This window comes from Watersipora subatra, chromosome 8, assembly GCF_963576615.1.
Source record: "Watersipora subatra chromosome 8, tzWatSuba1.1, whole genome shotgun sequence".
Lineage (NCBI taxonomy): Eukaryota > Metazoa > Bryozoa > Gymnolaemata > Cheilostomatida > Watersiporidae > Watersipora > Watersipora subatra.
In genome coordinates, this window is record NC_088715.1 from 8,538,544 (window position 1) to 8,554,069 (window position 15,526).

A 15,526-nucleotide genomic window follows, 5' to 3' on the forward strand; every position below is an offset into this window, starting at 1 on the left:
AAATCTATCACCTATTTTCATGGGATAAATTCAGTGTTAATTTTACAGTTTTTTAAATATTACGCTAAAATATTTAAATTAAAAAGTTATTTATATCTAATTGAAATTACATTTGTATGGTTATTATGAGTATCACCACTTTGCACTTTCAATCGCATGACCATAACTTGCTACTTTTGATTTATCCTCTTTATGATGTAGAGATGATATAAAAATTATGAAGCTACATAACATCAACAATATCTTATCAATTGGGTAATCGAAAATGGGTTAAAGTGTTAGTAAGTGTAATATACATTGCGGATAAAAAGTAGTTTGATATATTTGCAAGTTTTATAGCTAAAAACTCAACAATTTCAATGGCTTGGTATTTTTAAACTTTTTCAATTTTATGTTATTAAAATATATTATTACCATATGAAGTCAGATGCTCCTTTAAAGATGTAGTTGCGTCAAAAAAGTCAATTTAATGAAATTAGGACCCATAAAAGGCTAAAACATCAGCTACAATTTGATGCCATTTTTGTCTTTGTAGACCGACCTTGTCCAGAGATATATGCGTTTGAATGAGGCCCTCTTTTAAAAAGCTCACGTTCCAGCGGGTGCCTATTTCGTGACGTCACAAGCAAGGTATCTGAAACGAAACCACGAGCAATAAATATGAGGTCGATTCGTTAGCCAATCATGCGTGCGAAATTTTTATATAGACCCTAATAAATGTTATCGCTCGTAAAACGCGTTGTCTGTGATCTCGAAGATTCTCAACGTTAGAGAATTCATTCTCATCGTTACTGATTCAACGCGTTTCAACAATTACTAAGTTATACATAGTTTTAAAATGGCTTCAAGTTTGAGCGACCGCTACTCAGAGTTATCTGGGCAACTTTTAGTAAAAGATTAGAGTAGACAGCCTATGGCCAAAGCTGACAGGAATCAGCAGCGTTTTGCTGCAGAAGAAGACAGAATGGAGGTAAATTACCTTAAAGTCTTCTATACTTGAGTAAATGTAATATTTTTTATAGTCATAAATACATATACTAATTAATAAAATGATAATTCTTTGCTATCTCCAATCATCGTTTCATAGTTTATCTGAAGTTTTACCTAACTATAATATTTTTTTCGAATTTTCATTGGTAAATTAGAGTCATGATTACAAATTATTTTCACTCGTAGGAAGTGGTTAAAATCGATTGATCATTGCAAATCTTTAATTTCAAGAACCAAAGCTTTGAATCGTTGGCTTGGCGTACTTGTGCCTTTATTAAATGTTTATTCGTTTTTAAAATTACACTCGCAATCTATTTAACTCCCAATTTGGAAGCTGTCAATAGATACGCTTTAGAATGACATATCTATGAATGACATATTTATTGCATCTACTTTGTTTACATTTACTTGTTTTACTGATTACAGAATGTTTATGTCGTGCCACCAGCCGAAGAAGCTTTGTCAGTGTGGAAACTGCCATAAAGGAGAAAGCGGACTTGAATGCGTGCTGGATAAGCCATGATGTTTTGTTTGAGTTTGTTGCAGTAGATGAATTTGTCTTATTGTATCAGCTAATACTATGTGAGTGGCCACGACTTGATGAATATTTTTAATAAAAGCTTTATGCCAAGATGAAAATATTTTTGCTTGTAAAAATTATATAATAAAATAATATTGTTGAAGATAATGCAAAACATGATTTGCAGAATATTGTAGTGAATCGGATATGGTATATGGGTGTCGGCAGAACTGGAGAATGTGAGTTCAAATCCAGTTTGCACCAGACTTCTCATCCTTAAAACTCTATCCCTGTCTATATTCTTTTCAAAGAGGTAGCTTGCTTATTTCACTTATTTAGTATTCGGTGAGAATACTACTAGTAAGAAACTAGTACGTAGGCAATAGCTAATAGGCGACATAATGTGGGCGGGGCTTATGGGAGGCTGTATATCGTTTGTATGGGTAGCTGCAGAACTGTGCTGATACAAAGACCGCGTTCTACATAAATGACTTGACAGAATTACCGTAGACCGGTAGAATTGGTAGTCGGTACCCAAATGTTTACACAACATTTGGAGAAAGTGAGTAGAACAAATTTTCAATTTTCGTTATTTGAGGCCTTTGAAACATTCATAATAATGCATCTGTAGCAGGATTTAAAATTTTATTCTAGCCAACATGAGCAAATACAAAATAAGATATATGCCAATAGAGCCGCGTAAGACTAGACTTTTATCGCAAATACCCGATGTGAATACGAGAGATAGAGACAGGTTGCCAAACGCGTGACATCATTTTGGGCAAGTCTGGGCACGTTTTGGTGGCCTGAGCGGTTTTATGGCGATCAGATTTTTTTGGTTTTAATCTTCAAATATCTTGGCAATGCGATCGCGTAACACAACAAACAACATACCAACTGATAGAGAAAAAAAAAAAGCTTTCTTTTAAGATCAACTTAAATTTGACGCAACTACATCTTTAAGGAGACTATGATATCATGAAATTGATGCAATATCATGATAACTCATTATATCATTAGAGTTACATATTACAATAAGCTACAAAATGGTTGTGTACCTCGTCTCATAGTAACTTGGCAGGTTTATAAGATCTACCCATCATAATGAGTTAGTAAGTAGTCAAGTGCCTCATCTGTTATTACAGTCAAAGCCTATAAATTGCTATTGTTAGAGTTAGAGCTTGTATCAAGGGGCTTCTATTGCTGCTACATACAGCCTTTGCTGATTTAAATGTTGGCAGACATTTAGTCATACAGACATTTAGGAACAACTCATGTGACTCGAGTTTTACTATTCCTGAGACTTCACAGAAGATTAATAGTTTTCGTATGTGACTAGCATAGCAGGTTCAGCTCATTCTTGATAGTTTGTTAAGGTAGTCAGTGTATTTTCTGCTAATTCTAGCTGTCTATAGTTTTTATTAGTTTTAAAGTAGATTATTGTCTTGTGTACCACTATTGTAATATCCCTATATTAGCAACAGGAGCAACTGATTAGGAGGCTTTAGAGTCATTTTACTTCGAAATATAAATCAAATGAATATAGATACCTCATTAGAATGTTGCTTTTAAATAATCAACAATCTGTCGGTCACAACATACTCCAAGGTAAGACAATTCCAAGGTGAATTTACAAAAGTCTTGAAGATGTTCTTGCACTAAAATTTAGTTGATTCTATCAGGAAGTATAGGTAATATTCTATAGTTTGCTACTGATTTTGATGTTTGAGATGGTCTGATTGATAAGTTGTTTAAAGATTAAAATTGACAAAACTTTTTCTACTATATAAACGGCAATCGTTGTGTGTGTGTGTGTGGGTGCGTGCTTGCGTGTGTGTGTGTGATTGAGTGTCCGCGTTATAGAGTACCGTAATTTTCGGACTATTACCCGCTACTAGGTATCTTGGGCGCATCAACGGGAATCTCCGGTTAGTACACGCCTTTATTATACATAACCTAATCATCATCGTTTTTACACGGAACATATCATATCTGGTTAGCGTGCCTCTTTACGGCGGCCAACAACATTGGTGCGTTTGAAACAGCAAAGTTGCTGTTTTGTTAGAAAGTGCCGTCCTGAGTTCGGCGCCCTATACAGCTATACAAATGTACTAATCATTAAATAAATTAAATTAATAAATAGTAATTAACATGCGATTAATATTTACTGCCAACGTGTAATGAGAAGGTCACGCGAACGTTGGTTTCATGCGGTCACGGGAAAACGCAGTCCTCACCTATTACATTTTTACATAAAAAGGTAAGTATTCCTTAATCAATGTTGTATTGTCTATGAATTGCCACACTTCCACTACATAAACCTTTCACTTGCGTCCGTGTATAAATTTAGCTATCGGCCTACTGCCAGCCATTTTGCCAATATTGCTTAATATGTATACGATATTTTTTCAATTTCAAACTCCATCTATAACGTTTGTTTTGGTTATATTTTTCATTTTGCCAACATGTTAACAAGCACTGCTATCAGAAAAATTCGTTGTATCTATACTTTGTGTATTTTAATTATCTGTGTAATCACAAAAATCTGAAATGGCTATAGTGTCATCAACATAAGTAGTTATTGATTTTTTTAACTCCGACGCATTTAATAAACTCGCACAAAAAATCTTCGCTTTTAAGTTGGAAATTCTCAAACAAAGATTTAAAATTAAATTTTAGGCTAATTTTATAGAGAAATCTCAGGACAACACTGTCACTACCATAAAAGTCCTAAAGATCGTTGGTTATGTTATCATTGAATAATAAAATTCAGTTACTAGCAATTGCTGGGAAAGTCGCAAATATGTGTCTACGGCGGTCGACCATAGAAAACGCATGAGTCTATTTCAGTGATAAGGTTAAAAACGTTGGATTTGCCACTGTTTATGATAGTAAACATGTTCATTTCCTTCCGCAGCTGAGTTACTTTTACTTTTTTTCCAGCTACAAGTACTACAGAACTACAGCTACTACAAAAATTGCACGGGCACTCCGAGCGTTGCGATAGGCGACGGTGAGAAGAAAGCGAGCAGTGTATATTACAAAAAAAGCACACCACCCCATTCAATTTTAGAAATGTTTGAAGCAGTGCAATGTCTTTTAAAAAGCCTACCGCCCAAACGCAAGAAGAGATTGATTCCCGCAGAGAAAGAGACCGAATTCACAAAGCAGCAGCTAGACGAGCAACAACTGCAGAGCAAACGCAGCTACGCCCACAATGAAGCGGAACTGCTACTGCATCTGCTAGAAGTGAAGAAACTGCAGAGCAAACACAGCTACGCCTACAATGAAACAGATTAGCAGCTGCTAGAAGAGCAGAAACCGCTGAACAAACACAGGTACATCGAGAGCAGGCTAGAATAGATGCTGCAGCCGCTAGAAGTGCAGAGACTACTGAACCGACTCAGCAGCGACTCAAACGGCTCAGAGCAGCCTCTACATCGGCCAGACATGCAGAAACCTCCAAGCAGATGCAGCAATGGCCAGAAAATGCTGCACTAGCTACAACAGCTGCTTGGTGAGCTGAATTTTCTGAGCAGATGAAACGGCGACAACAGCGAGATGCACTAACTATAGCAGCTGCTACCAGGCGCCGTGTATGGACAGAAAACTTTGCACTTGGCTACAGTCCTGCAACATAGTATAGAGCCGGATATTTCTATGGGACAATTGTCCAAAAATGCTCCAGATGTAATGCCTAACGTTGAAAAGGCGAGAGGCCATATATGTAGTTTATATAGTAGATTTTATTGATAATAAATTTTATCAACACGACCACATTACTGCTGCACAGTTTGTATATACCATGTCAAAACACAGGCTATAGACGAAGAACTGGTGAGTCATGATTAGTGTTTCAAGCATGTAGAGGTCTCAATTCAATAAATGCTGGTAATAGCTAAGCAGTGCAATAGAAAAATATTTTCTAGAATTTCTTAAAATATGTAAAACTTTTCAATACTGACAGTTTAAAGAACGTCACTTGGCCTAGCAATGTCAAATTTGTTATCAGTTCTGTGTACAAAACTAGGACAATTCCGATTTGAGTGGTTCGAGACTGATGCGTTGTAGACTAGCTGTAAAACACATTGCATATTTCAATTGGTCTCTTTAACATTATTGACATGTAGGACTGCGTATGTGTATGCAGTCAGATCAGCACAAAAATTTCAGTAGATTGCATATTTGGAGTTTTTTTACATTATGAAAGACAACTCTCAAATAAACTTGCATGTTTGGAGTTGTTTTACTGTATGAAAGACAATTCTCAATAAAACTATTGCTTTGTGTAAATCTGTTCCCGAACACGGGTAATGCAGCTAGTCACAGTATAAATGCTCAGAAGAAAACATAGGTCCAGACACCCCCTAAACAATGTGCATAGCCACGCGACTGCCTGTTTTTTGTTTGTATTTAAATTGGATATGGCTATCAATTTCTTTTAAATCAATTTACCCACCAAATCTACTCGGAAAAAAAACTTGTCTGGCAAAAAGTTAATAAAGGCTTCCTTCACTTGGTTGATAGTTTGTGGTGTGGACTCACTTGTTTTCATTTAGTAGTGGGAAGCATAGAGTTTTTCGAGCAGTTTTTGATATTTGGTTTGTCGGAACTGAGTCGAGATATACAAAATTACTCACCAATATAGCTTTGATTACCCCTCATAAACTAATCTAGTTTTGGCTCAGCTAGCAACGAGGCAAATATGTTTTTATTATTTTGTTTCAAATCACTTTTCATTCATGATTGTGTGATGGATATTTTGTATGATAGCATGTATGTAATACTGTGTTTTACATTATCTTTACTATTATTATTTAAAAAATATTTTTCTTAAACCAAGAGTTTCTTTCAGCAAGAGTTTCTTTTAAAACATCCATCACAGCTACTCAAATAATTTCAGCTCATATAATGAGAAAAATTACTCTATTGCAGTAAACTCAAACCCTGTATGTGTCGTATCTGAACATTTCATGTTCTTGCTGTCTTTTAGATGGTTTCAGACTCTCTACATCTAGAGAGTTTGGCACTAACGGAAATATTAAACCTTCATTATCTTTAGATAACTTATTGAATTTTGCTTGGAAGTTATAGGACATCTAGTTAAAAATAGCATCAACATAAATCCAGTTAGGTACAAAGCTTACTAGGTTAGTGTAGGTAGTTATAATAGGCCACTCTCAGTAGACTGGGTTTTACCAGGTCTGTAATCTTCTGCACGTCTGCAACACACTTGAAACCAGTCTGGGGAACCGAATACCACATATCATGGGTGTTGCAGCACACATTCATGTCTCTCATAAACGATGCATGCCAATTTCAACACATGAATACAAACAATAAAATGACTGTTTAGTAGCTTCTACGATTATATTTATGAGAAAAATAAATGTCATTTTCTAAAACAATAAATAGTTAAAACGTAATATAAAAATAATGGATATGAATTTTAATTGTTGGTCTTTTAAAATTCAACAAAGTACTTCAAATGGTTCTCCACAGAATGATCAAAGACTGTCTGTTTAATAAATTCATGAACAATTTTATGATTTAAATGTTGGCAGACATTTAATCATATAGACATTTAGGAACAACATAATATTAATAGTTTTAGTATGTGACCAGCATAGAAGGTTCAGCTCATTCTTGCTATGTTCTAAAGAGTGTCAGTGTATTACCTGTTATTTTTAGCTGTCTATAGCACCTGCTTAACATATCAATCCACTGGCTTGTTTATTTCCTCATTGGCTTATTAAACAATTGACTCAATGATCTCTTTTGGCTTTTTTCAATTCAAATAAAGCAGTTAAGGCGGACGATTAAGAAAATGCAGTAGTTTTTTTTCTTTAGGTGTTTATCTATCATTTCTATATAAAACCACTTGGTTCAATGGAATTTACTAAAATCAACAATGTTGTAAGGATTAGATGCAGGGCTGATTGAATTCCATTCATACTATTCTTTAAAGGAGGGACTACCACATGCATCAACCTACGAGTTGTTACGTATGTTAAAGAACACTGGCTAAGTTTAGACTAATTAGCCCAATTGTAGTTCAACTAATTTGCTTCAAATTACATATCAGTTAGTCTTAAACTTGCCTCATTGCAAGTTTTTATTAGTTTTAAAGTAGATTACTATCTTGTGTACCAGTATTGTAACATCCCTAAATTAGCAACAGGAGCAACTGATTAGGAGACTTTACAATCATTTTATTTCAAAATATAAATTAAATGAATATAGATACATCATTAGAATGTTGCTTTTAAATAATCAACAATCAGTCGATCACATCATACTCCAAGGTAAGACAATTCCAAGGTAAATTTACAAAAGTATTGAAGATGAACTTGCACTAAAATTTAGTTGATTCTATCAGAAAGTACAGGTAATATTTTATAATTTGCTACTGATTTTGATGTTTGAGATGGTCTGCTTGATAAATTGTTTCAAGATTGAAATTGAAAAAACTTTATCACTGTATAAATACTAAAAAGTAAACATAAGTCCAGACTTACCCTAAATAATGTACATATCCATGACACTGCCTTTCACCCCACCCTCCATAAATAGCTAAAACGTAATATAATAATTGCCTTTAAAAATGTTCTTTGTGTGTCTTTTAAAGTTTAATTGAGAACTTCAAATGGTTCTCCAAAAAATGATCAAAGGCAGTCTGTTTATTAAATTCATAAACAACTTTGTGAAGACAACAATTACACCGACCTTTAAAGTGACCTTTGATTAACTAATCAGCTGTAAGATCCTTTAATTTAAAGGAATTGACTAAAGTCAACAATTTTGTAAATAGTAGATAAAAATCTGATGAATTTATGTTCATAATATTCCTTCAAAAACAAGGGAGTGCCTCATGAATAAACCTCAGAATTGTCATGTCAATAAAAATTGGTTAAGACTTAATTAGTTTTCTCCAAATTGCAGGCCATTTAGTCTCAAGCTGTCTTCAATTGCAAAGGTTTATTAGTTTATAAGACAACAGTTTGCTTGTAAATTTTGTTTTAACTCAGAGTTTTCATATGTTGGGGAACTTTTATGTCGAGGTATGACTGTAGATTTTTCTGCATACTGTATACTTCCTATCAGAGTCATGCAAAAGGCTAGTTTTATTTAAGTTGTCCCGACATATTTTATGACCTTTTAGAGTTATTCAGATTTGAGTTTCGCCGCCTTATTTTGCTAAATGAACCATAAATTCTCTATCAGATTAAAAGTCATCTGTTTTGTTTGACTTGCTTGTACTTAAAATTGTTTTACCAGATTAAATTTGTGGTCATGAGCCACACCTTGTATTATTGTTGCTGTTAGTTGTATGCCCACACACAGTATCAGTTTTTCTTTCACAGTTGGTTGTACCTATTCTTATTCAAAATATTCCCTGTTTACAAAAAACAGTTCAGCTGTCTTCTTCACATATGATTGATCAGCTTTAAAATAAGATCATAGCCTTTCCAGTTTTGCTTGTAATTAAAAACAATATACCAGATTAAATAAGTGTTCATGAGCCACACCTTGTATTATTGTTGCTGTTTGTTGTATGCCCGCACACATTATCAGTTTTTCTTTCACAGTTGGTGTACCTATTCTAATTCAAAATATTCCCTGTTAAATAAATACAGTTCAGCGGTCTTCTTCAAATATGATTGGTTAGCTCTAAGATGATATCGAAGCCTTTCCAGTATGCTGAGCGTGTGACCTCCCATCACCTGCAAGAACTCAAACATTATTTTTATCTAAAGTCCAACTGTATGATGGCAAACTCATCATAAAATTAAATCGTAATTCAGTCTTCTGTAGTTTAGAGTTGGCAATGCTGAGCTAATCTCAGGCAGTTTGCCTTCCTGGCAACAGAGGTCCATGGCTTGGATGCTGTAGGACTTGATATTAAACTCGATACTCAGCTGATGCTGATATACTGATGCTGGTTAAACTCTCACATCACTTCTCATTTCTCTTGTTTGAACTTTCTTAACGAGTCATTAGAAGATCTTAATGTGTGGCATGGGGAGACAATCATGTTATGACATCAGCTTTGTCATCATGTGATCCGAAAATAAGTCAATCTGAAAATGTCAGCTTATTGCTTGCTGTGCTGCCATTTAACTGCACTTCAATCTCCTTGCCAAATATCTCAGTATTCTGTTTCTGTCTCATAAGTTTATATTATTTTTACCGACTATTATAAATTATTTATAGAAGCAGCTGTTTCTTACATTTGATGCACTTTGCCATTTTCACAGAAAAAAGGCAAAAGCTTTGTCTTTGGAGAAAACTTGAATCAATTAAAGGATAATCATAAAACATATAATTATATAAAAATAAGTATTTCAAATATATTTAAAAAATAATCTTATTTGAATTAAATTTGTAATACATAATCACGTTTTGTATCGTACTATATTATTTTTATTACTAGTGCATAGCCTCCGCCGGGGTGCGAAATGAAAATTATGTATACAATCTGGAATGTCATAGTCATTGTCATATCAACAATAGATTAAGAGGTTTCAGGCTTCTATATAATATATGGTATACTTATTAATATTCAAAACATTCGTAATACTCTATAATTCGACAAAAAGTCTAAAAATTGTTCAAATAATCTGTGATATATGACGTACGTTAGAAGCCTACATTTATTCAAGATGACAGCAATCAAAACTGTTCTAAAAATATTACTGCAGAACTCAACTAAATTGGCTTTTCTCTTTGCAGAGCAATAAGGAAATAGCAGTAAATAGTGGTAAGAGGGTTGTAATACTTCACCTGTTGGACTTCTTTGAACCTCCCGCTCCCTCTATTTCTCTCGCTTTCTTTCTCTCTCTCTCTATCTTTAATGTGATGAATTTGAATGACTATACCTATAAACATTATACATGTATTTTATGGTGAGTTATAGTGAAATGTGGTTATGCCGTCTAGATAGCAACTGACATCCTTTGGGTGATCTGGTGTGTTGTTTCTATGATGAATAAGTAGTTAAATCCCCTTTCTGCACAAATAGTAGTCATCATACGGCAAAGTAGTTTATGTCAAGATTTTTTTGTCAAAGTGTGTCCTCACATACACATTTTTTCAGGGCTGATTTCTCACACTGCTATATTGGTATACTGCTTTTAAATAATCAACAATCTGATATTTGCATCATAGTAGTAAGACAACTCCCAGCTAAGTTATGGAAGCTTTCGAGATGTACTTGCAAAAAGTTTTAGTTTACTCTACCAGAAAGTGTAGGTATTATTTTATAAATGGCAATAGTTTTTGATGTTTGAAATGATCTGGCCGCTGAGATGTTAAAGATTTAAGGTTTCGAGATTAAAATCGACCAAACCTAATAACGATTAAAATGCTCAGAAGAAAACGATATGTCCACACTTGCCAGAGAATCATGTGCATAGCTGCAAGACTTCCTGTCTCCTGTTTGTATTTACATTGGCTACTGCTATCAACTTCTTTTAAATCAATTTACCCACGGATTCTACTCTAAAAATAAAGTTGTTTAACCAAGGGTTAATATAGGCGTTCGTGCATATGATTGGGGGGTTTGCGGTGTCGACGCACCTGTTTTATTGAGTAGTGGAAAGCATATAAATTTTTGAGTAGCTCTAGATATTTGGGCTGCTGAAATTGAGTAATAATATGCAAAACAACTTGTAATTATAGCTCTGATTACTCTTCATAAACTCACCAATCAGGAAAATTTTGGCACAGGTAGTAGCGAGGCCAAAATATACGCCTATTTAAAATTTTGTTGCAAATCAGTTTTCATTCATGATTATGCCACTGATATTTTGCATTTTTCTGTTTAAAAGTATATTTTGCATTTTCTCTAACATTATAATTTAAAATAAAAATTTCACAAACCAAAAGAGTTTCATCTCAGCAAAAGTTTCCATTAAAAACATCTATCACAGCCACTCACATAGTTACAGCTCATATATTGGGAAAGCTTTTTTTGCTACTGCAGTAAACTCAAACTCTGTATGGATCTCATCTGGATATTTTTCTTTATCTTAGATTCTAGGACATGTAGCTCTCACTATGTTGCATACTCAGGTTGGTATCAGCCACCACTTTGCTTTTGTAAGTCTTCTTGGAGATGTCCAAGCACAATTTATCCATAGATATTTACCTCCGTCTGTCTCTGCATACCATGTTGTGCATCTCATGTTCCTGCTGCATTTCAGATAGTTTCAGACTCTCCACATCTGAATACTTGGGCACTAACTATATAAATATTAAACTTTCATCATTTTTTGGGAGCTTATTGATTGTCGGTCGGAAGTTATATGACATCCAGCAAAAATTGCAGCAATAAAATCCGATTATAGCTACAAAACTTACAACGATACTGCTGTTAGTTACGATAGGTAACTCTCAATGGACTAAGTTTTACAAGGTCTGTAATCTTCTACCCTCCGCAACACACTTGAAACCAGTCAGAGGAACCAAATGTCACATATCAAGGGTGTTGCAGCACACATTCATGTATCTCATAAACGATGCATGCCAATTTCAACACGTGAATACAAACAATAAAATGACTGTTTAGTAGCTTCTATGATTATATTTCCGAGAAAAATGAATGTCGTTATCTAAAATGATAAATATTTAAAATAAAATATTAAAATAATTGATATAAATTTTAATTGTTGGTTTTTTTAAATTCAACAAAGTACCTCAAATGGTTCTTCACAAAATGATCAAAGACTGCCTGTTTAATAAATTCATGAACAACTTTATGAAGACATAAATTACAGTGACCTTTAAAGTGACCTTTGATAAACTAATCAGCTTTAAGGTCCTTAGCTGATTTGCTCATCTACAAATGTACATTGGACTTTATATCAAATAAACTGTAAATTTGAAGCTCGTCTTGATTTACTAAAGTAGCAATTCGATACAGCTTAAGGGGGCTATAAAAAGGCCCCCTTAAGATAGCATCATTGGAGTAACATGCTATTTCACAAGTATGTCGAGTGTAACAACAGCAACAACAGCAACCAAAAACTGTTACAGATAAGTTGTTAATCATGTTGAAACATACATGTATTCAATAAGAGTAAATTGCAACAATAACAACCCAGTAAACTATTATGATTAACAGCATATTATCTTATTGGTTCTTCATTTAGTAGTTATATGAGAAGTTGGGATGATGAGCAAGTAGTACTGACACAAATGTGACTAGCAAGTATTAAGTCGTGTGATTATAGAGAGAGTGATGTTCACAGTAAATAATATAGAGGTATTAGTAACATATGTATTTCTAATTGTACTGTAAAATATAGTTTAGGGAACAGAGGCTAACATGGATGTATCACATAGATGTACTTTTTATCAAGAAAAACATTTGCATCCATTACTATTATTACTATTATTACTATTGTTACTATTGTTACTATTATTACTATTATTACCATTACTACTAATATTACTATTGTTACTATTATTACTATTGTTACTAATATTATTATTGCCACAATTATTACTATTATTACTAATACTACTATTGTTACTACTATTGCTGTTGTTACTATTATTACTTTTATTACTGTTGTTACTATTAATGATATTGTTACTATTATTACTACTGGTACTATTATTACTATTGTTACTATTATTACTATTACCACTATTGTTACTATTAATATTTTTATTACTAGTATTAATATTGTTAGTATTATTACTGTTATTGCTATTGTTACTATTATTACTATTATTGTTACAATTATTATTATTGTTACTATTATTACTATTATTACTATTATTATTATTGTTACTATTATTACTATTGTTACTATTATTACTATTATTACTATTGTTACTATTATTACTATTATCACTATTGTTACTATTATTAGTATTAATACTTTTATTACTAGTATTAAAATTGTTACTATTATTACTGTTATTGCTATTGTTACTATTATTATTGTTACTGGTATTACTGTTATTATTATTGTTACTATTGTTACTATTATTGTTATTGTTACTATTATTATTAATATTTTTATCACTATTATTACTATTATTACTTCTATTACTATTGTTACTATTATTACTATTATTACTATAGTTACTATTATTACTATTATTACTAGTATTACTATTGTTATTATTATCACTATTGTTACTATTTTTACTATTATTACTTTTATTACTATATTTACTATTGTTACTATTATTACTATTGCTGTAAAAGTTTTTCTTCACAGTCGTGTGGTGGTAGGTGACTGGTTGTAGTCCATGTTGAGTCCGGGTCTTAACAAAAGGCCAAAGGATCCAACATCTTCCTCAACTCCACTAAGAGAGGACCTTCCTCAAAATGTGAGCTGTTCCTAAGATGGCCGTCTTCTGTATAGTCTCACTATTATTACTATTATTACTATTATTACTGTGGTTACTATTATAACTATTATTACTATTATTCCTATTGTAACTATTATTACTATTATTACTATTATTACTGTGGTTTGAATTATTATTATTACTATTGTTCCTATTATTACTATTGTCAAAGGAGACAAAGTATAATAAATAGTACAAAGCTAAAGTTTTGTCACATGAGAAAAATTAAGTAATTTAAAATCTAAACAAACAAAATATAATTATATGAAAAACTATTTTAAATATAACTAAAATGTAAATTTTATAAAGTGAAACTTGTACAAATGAATATAATCATGTTTTTGTGTAGCTCTCAATATTTACTATTACCAGTGTTTAGCCTCTTTTGGGACATTAGCTGCACATTTGGTAAGCAATTTCTAATTTCGTGCTCATTATCATATCAAAATAATTATATACTGTCAATATACTGTATATTTAAAAATATTCAAAATGTTGACATTTCGTATACTCAATAAAATTTTAAAAAATTCTCCAAATACTTTGTAGTACATGTATATAATGTATGTTTAGTCAAAATGATAGCGATCAAAAATGTCCTCAAAGCATATTACTGTAGTAGTAGTACTCGCTCAAATGGCCTTTCTCCTAGCAGAGAAAAGAGTGAAAAACAGTAAGTAGCAATAAAAGGGTTGCAATATTTCACCCGTTTGGCCTCTTCGACCATATTTTCTCTGATAAAATCACCTTCAGAGGCTCCTATTATACAGGTCGTTTGAGAATAGCATCTATTTATGGTCTTCTTGTCAGAATTTTGCAACCTATGTGCAAATGCTGTCTAGGCATAGGGCAACACCTTTGATGTGGTAACCTATCACCTTAATTTTTGAAGAAGCCCACAATTTTGGTAAACATTAATTTGTCAAACTTCAAAGTTCTTCAAAATATCTGTTCAACTTCGAAGTCATATTGCAAAGTGTAAAGTTTACATAATTGTCTCTATCTCTTTTTTTATTCTAAGAAATAGAAAAAAAATCTTGGTATATATATATTGCTTCATTATTTTGGTTTCTCTGAATCTCACGATGGAAAAACCTATTTTAGCTTTGAAAACTCATTCAAGCTAATTTTGCAGAGAGTCTGTTTACTGCTAGAAACCAGCTTATTAGGAAATTCAATGATTAAAAGGAGTATCGTGGACACATAATAAAATGACTGTTTTTCATGAGTTTGATGGTTCTGAAGACCACTGACATTGCTCGTATAAACTAAAACGTAATTAGCGTAAATCCAAAAAATTAAAATTAACATAAAGTAGAAGGCATGAAATACAAAAATTAACATCTAAGCTTAAACAATACGATTCTTGTAAATCGGACATACTCAACCTTTTGTTGTGACTCCAAGACATATGCATAGAGGCTCTCTTCTACTCTGTATAGTCTGTTTGCAAGATTGGATAGCTGTTCCATTATCACGCATGTCTGTACAATGTGTATGCAATATTTTGATACGTTGAATCTGAAAGAGGGTATAAACCAATGTATAAATTATGGTGAGGTACAGGAATTTGTGATTTTCCAGTCCAGTTAGCAGCTGACATCCTTTTGGGCTGTCCGGTGTGTTATGTCTAAAATGAATAGGTTA